Below are 6,387 nucleotides of genomic sequence, written 5' to 3'. Positions count from 1 at the left end.
CATTAAGTAGCATTTTTGCATTTAAAAGTTATTGGTGATGAGGCAAATTAATTGAGTCCACAAAAAGCTTAGCCCGGTCTGTAATGTGCAAATTAGTTGATTCTCAACTAGTTGAAAATTTCTGTTCTATAAAATTTGGACAATGAATAGTAGGCCCTTCAGAAAACAGAATCTAAAACTTGAGCCGTACAAAAAGAAGACTTAAACTGTGAATTCTGTATATTTAATAAGTTACTTCTCTTAAAACTGCTTGAGAACGTATATTCCTTATAAGATTGTACAAATATTGTGTAAGAAAATATTCAAGAAGTCCAGAGCAAGTCTCTAGTTTCCATAAATTGTTGCATGGAATTATCCAGTGGTAATTACTTTAATATTTTAAGTCAATTTAGTTAGTTGATTATGAAGTTTTTTGTTTTTGGTTTTCTTCTGTCATCCTAACACGGCATAGAACACCTGAGTGCCAGGAATACTCTTGTCCATCTTACTTATTAATATGATCAAGGAGTCCAGGTTTATCAGAAAGGTGATTATTATAGTCATGCATATATAGATGAAACTTTTACAGTTTTTATCACTCCACAAATAAAAAAAGAATAAATATATAGATATAATATACACCTATGCATACATATTTCATGATAAATGGGTATTTAGATAGTCTGATGCGTTATGTTATGAAGTCCAAAAATGATGATGCAGTAGCTTAACTCCAGAGGGAGTTATTAAAGAGCTCTCAGGGCACCTGGTGGCTCAGTTGTTAAGCATCACTCTTGATCTCAGCTCAAGTCTTGATCTCAGGGTCATGAGATCAAGCCCCAATGTTTGGCCTCTGTACTAGGCATGAAGCCTACTTAAAAAATTGTTTAATAAGCTGACAATATGCACCAGAACACAAACCTCTTAGAAGAGCTTTGATTTACTTGAAAGATTGAAAGGGTGGACAGAGAAGCATGGCACAGAGAACCTAATGTTGTTACACATTTTCTAAAAAAGGTTACGTTAAGAAATGAAAACAATATAGAGATATTATTAAGTAAGTGAATTCGACTATAATTTTCAAAAAAAAAAAATCCCAATATATAAAACAAAGTTAGAAGATGTTCCAAAGACCTGGTAGGAAATATATATTGGCCTGGTAAGCCCAATATAGTGGCTTCACATGAAGCTTTTCAATATTTCCTGGATTGGTATCAGCTTTCATCCCCAACTCAATTTTTGAAAGGTCTTCAATTTTTTTTCAAACCCTGTGTGCTCAGTTGCCTCTTTGCTCTCAGCTATCCTGTGCTCTGCTCATCCCCAGAGCTCTCAGACTAGTGTTTCTCACACCCTGTTGTCAGTGGCCTTTTCACAGATCTACTAATGAAAGGCTATTAGCAGGAGGAGGGAAATAAGGAGATGGAGGCACCTGGTTTGGGAGCATTTCAGCAGGGCAACAGAGGTATGCAGTGCTGTGGGGTCCCTTGTATGGGAGTGGGGGTGGACGGGGGCCTGGGCAGCAGAGCTTTCCCCCCAGCAGGTGCACAAAACCATGCTGTGCCAGATGGCCCTGGCCTCTCCAGTAGTTGCTGTTCCTCCACCCAGGGGCACAGTGGTTTCCTACAGTTACTGATCTTTGAATAACTTACCTTGTTGGCTTTGGCTCTTAAATGTATCCCAACACCTGTGTAACCAATTCCTCCTATTGAGGGGGAAATTTCTTCTTTGGGAAAAAAAAATAAAAAAAATACCTAATGGGTTCCTTTTTCCATTCAGTTCTAATGGCATGGCATTCAATCCTACATTGAAGTACCACTTGTTGGTGTCCAAATCCTAGGAAGCTAATGCACTCCTGGAGTTTGACCTGAAGTAATCAGATTTTAAATGGAAATGGAATTGCAGCCTGGGGCATTAGACTTCACCGGAGTATTCTTCAAAGAAGTCCATATAAACTAGGGTGAGCTGGACAGAAATACTGGTCTGAGGAGAGCAAAATTCATGATGCAAACTGCCACCTTTGACCTACCCAAAGATTACTTTAGTGAATGTTTAACTGTGGAGTAGTGTGGAAGGCAGGAGGTATAGGGACCCAAATACTTTTATAGCAGGCCTCCTACCATCTTGTTTGTAGCTACATCACACCTGCTCCAAGCATTGCCTTGAAAAGTGGCAAAAGGAGAAGGGTATCATTGTAACTTCCACCAGAGAGGAAATAAGTAATTAGTGTCTATATACTTGTCTTTGTTCCAGGATTAATAATGAGAATCTAACGACTTGAGCAGGTATCCTCCTTTTTGTATATGATTTTTCCAGTAGAGTATTAGAGGGTTAACCTGGATGGGTAAAAAACCTTTTTGCTTAAAGAGATTGTACCAAAAAAAAAAAGCTCAGAAACACCTTAATCAACAATTTACATATCTAGAAATCTCTAACTTTTGCTATTAATGTGCAAAAAGCCAAACAAAACCCCTGATATTGTGTGAAATGTATGGTACGTTGTCTGATTCCAGTCTTCTAAAAATGGGGTTATTGAAGACCTCCAGAAGGTAGGGGATACATTGAATTGAAAGGATACTGAAGAAACATACATATATATATTTTTAAAAGACAGTATGTAAACATCTTTGCCCTTCCCAGTCTGAGCAGAAAATATCAACATTGGAAACGAGAAAATAAGTAAGACTGTGTTACACAGACAACTGTGGCGTAAATCCGATCCAATTCAGGCTGGTCATACCAACGTACCAGAGACTGCAGGACTTACAAATCAAACGGAATCACTTCCCACAGTTTCTAGCGGCGGGAAGGCCAGGCGAAGGCACTGGCAGATTTTTGAGTTTGGAAACTTTGCTTCCCGAACACAGCATCTTCATGTCCTCAGATGCAGAAAGTGAGGGAGCTCTATGGCATCTTTTTTTTGAGAGCCATGATCCCATTTCATGAGGTGTTTAGCCCTCATACTCTGAACCACCTCCTAAGGGCCCACCTCCTATTACATCACATCGGGGGTTTAGTATCCTAACAGTATGATTTTTGGGAGAAACAAATTATTCTAGAGCATTATACTAATGCTACCGACTACACATACCATAATACAAATACCTAGGTCATCTGGGAATAATCTGCTGTTTCCACTGGTTAAAAAAAGCGACTTTTTAAATTTTTTTGCTTTTTCTTTCTTTTTTCCCCAAATTCTATACCATCAAGTCCCCGTTAATCCCCGTGTCGTTGGTCAGTCCTTTGGGTACGGCCCCTGCTAAAATTTCTATCAGTTCTATCCAGCGAACAAACGAGTGTCTTTTATGTCACCTTTCATTTGTTGGTCTGAGACTTTATGATAAGTGGAGTTGGAATGTTGTGACCCAGCTATAATCCCTGCCCCCCCCCCTATGGATAAACAGGAGATTTTGTCTGGAATTCAGATCTTCTATGAGAGCCCGTGATGCCATGTGCCGGACTCCACACGTCCCAACAGCATATACATTTTGCCCAGAATCCCAAAGTTTTGGTTACTATACTCAATGGTTTCATGTCCTCAAGGACGGTCTGCTGTATGCGTCCCTTTAAATTTATCTCCCAAATTTAGAGTGCTCACCACTGCTAGGAACCAACTCATCATAACGATTCGCAGTGTGCAACTCTTCATTAACATTCAGTTTCATCTCTGGCTTCATCGTAGTGTCCTTCCTTCCCAGCATTCTCTCGAGAAACAAAAGGTTTTCAGGTGGGGGGGGGGGGGTCGGGGCATCTACAAAGTCTAATAGTGTCTAACACTGGTCATTAGTCTGCGCAAGCATGATTTCAGTTTATTATTCTTGGGTGGGATCATGTGATTCATTTAGAAGTGGGAAGGGAGTGTTGCTTGGCCCCCTAACTCGCGTGGCTGGGTGGCACTCAGACAAGTCATAGGAGCAGTGGGGAAGGGTGGGGGATCATAAAGGTCCTAGACGGAGGGAGGGCAAAAACTGTAGCTTGACTTACAGCATCTGTAATCTCAGTCACATGGGGTCTCCGAGTGTCAGTTTCCATACACTGAGAACAGGTGATAATATTTCCTACCCCGTCCATTTTGCAGAAAAGTGTATCAGAGGCAAATGAGAGACGATATGTAAATATACTCGTACACTGTGAATTGCAATACAGGGTAGGTTATACCAGGCTTATCTCCTGTTTAAGAAGAATGTGGCAATTGACTATGGGGGATTAATCTGTTTCATTATCCCTGCAATTAGTTGTGTTGCCATGACACACAGCTATCTTCTGTGATTTGGCAAACTGTGTAAAGATGCATACAATTTAATAACATTTCTTGGGTTGGTTTCTACTCACCCAATCACGAAATTAGTACGTTGGATAGGACCATATTTGAGGACAGAAAGATTGAAACAGGGATTGTGCTCTGAGCAATTAGCAATTTAGACATTAAGTCATTTGTCTTTTTCTTTATCCCTCCCGCTCATTCGGCTCTACGACGTCCTCCTCCTCCTCCTCCTCCTCCGCCTCTTCCTTGCCTTCCCACCTTCTCCCTCTCTCCCTCTCCTCCCCCAGGTCTCTGTATTGTTTACCATGTCTTTCAACTGAGGCTGACTCATGGATTTTCCAGTCCTGTTTTAGTTTTTCTTCCTATAAATTAGCAAGTATTGGGCATCGTTCTTCTGATTCTCACACCAGGAGAGAATGGATCTTCATGTTCAGGGCATTCAAGATATTTTAGTTATTTAAGTTATTTATTTCTTACTTAAAATTATTTTAAAAATTTTAAATTTATCAATTAATTAACATACAATGTATTATTGTTTCAGAGTAAGGTCATGTGATTCATAATAATATGATTCATTCGATCATTTTCATTCTTATGGTTTGTCTCCCTCTCTGATTTGTCTGTTTTATTTTTTGTCCTCTCGTCCCCTATGATCCTGTTTTGTTAAATTCCACATATCTGAGATCATAGTGATGATTGTCCTGTCTCTGATTAACTTATTTTCGTAGCATAGTATCCTCGAGGTTCAAACACATTGTTGCAAATAGCAAGATTTCTTTTTTTCCCCATAGCGGAGTAATATTCCATTGTATATATATATGCACCCAACATCTTCTTTATCCATTCATCTGTTGAGGGACATCGGGCGCTTTCCATAGTTTTGGCTATTGTGGACACTGTTGCTATAAACATTGGGCGGGGGGTGGCCCCCCCTTCGGATCATTTATACCTTCAGGGGTAAATACCAGTAGTGCAACTCGGATCGTATGGTAGCTTTGTTTTCAACTTTTTTGAGTTCCAGAGGGGCTGCACCAACTTGCATTCCCACCAACAGTATACGAGGTCCCCCGTTCTCCACATTTTTGCCAACATCTGTTGTTTTTCCTGAGTTGTTCATTTTAGCCAAATTCTGACTGGTGTGAAGTGGTATCTCATTGTTTTATTTGTATTTCCCATCCGAGTGAATGTGGAGTATTTTTTGTCGTGTGTCGGTTCGCATTTGTATGTCTTCTTTTGGAGAAACATCTATTCATGTCTTCTGCCCCTTTCGTTGATTGGATTTATTTGTTCTTTGAGTGTGTGAGTTTGATAAGTTCTTTTATAGATTTTGGATACTAACCCTTAATCTGATATGTCATTTGGAAGTAGCCGTCATTTGTCTTTTGGGGGTGTGGGGGGGGCCAACTGTTTCCCTTTACTGATGCAAAAGCCTTTTAGCTTGATGCAAGTCCCAATAGTTCATTGGCTTGTTTTCCTTGCCTTTTGGGACATTTGAGAGATTTTAAACAGAAGGATTTGATAGAGAAATTAATATTCACAAAATTATTGAAAGGGCTGGAGGAGCAGAAATCTGGTCTAGTGATTTCGAGGTTTAGACTACCTTAATTGCAAGCCAGAAGGTCAGGAAAGGCTGGCTAAGTATCCCTCTCTCTGCCCCCATCCCCTTCCCTGCTTTGCCCTTAATTGGCCTTGTACACTGAAAGTTGGTAACTGGACACCAAATATGGAAACCCAGCTATTGAGGCTGTAAGTACCTTATCTTGCAGCCAAACTCACATTGAGGCCGTCTCAGTGGCAGAACATATACTGCATCCAGAAACCTCATTGCTATAGAATCTAAAACGCAGTTTTAAATTTTCCATCCCTACGAGAATGGGGTGAAATGAAAACTATTTGCCAATAGGTTCAGCCTTGAAAGCTGGCTGGCTTACATGCCAGTTCATTTCTACTGTTTTCAGAAATGAAAGGCGAAAAGAAGGGCTTTGATTATAGAAAACCAATAAAATGGATGCATCACTTGGTAGCCCGTGTGAGTAAGAGCAAAGACAGGAAGATCTGCCACCAGCGGAGAGTGCGGTAGGCATGTTTCAGCGTGGTATGGTTTCCATGGAGAATGACAAATTCCCTAGTAGGGCAAAATAAAAAAG

Source organism: Vulpes lagopus, chromosome 11, assembly GCF_018345385.1.
Source record: "Vulpes lagopus strain Blue_001 chromosome 11, ASM1834538v1, whole genome shotgun sequence".
In the NCBI taxonomy this organism is placed as follows: domain Eukaryota; kingdom Metazoa; phylum Chordata; class Mammalia; order Carnivora; family Canidae; genus Vulpes; species Vulpes lagopus.
The sequence above is the reverse complement of the archived record's forward strand: the minus strand, read 5'-3'. Positions refer to the sequence as shown.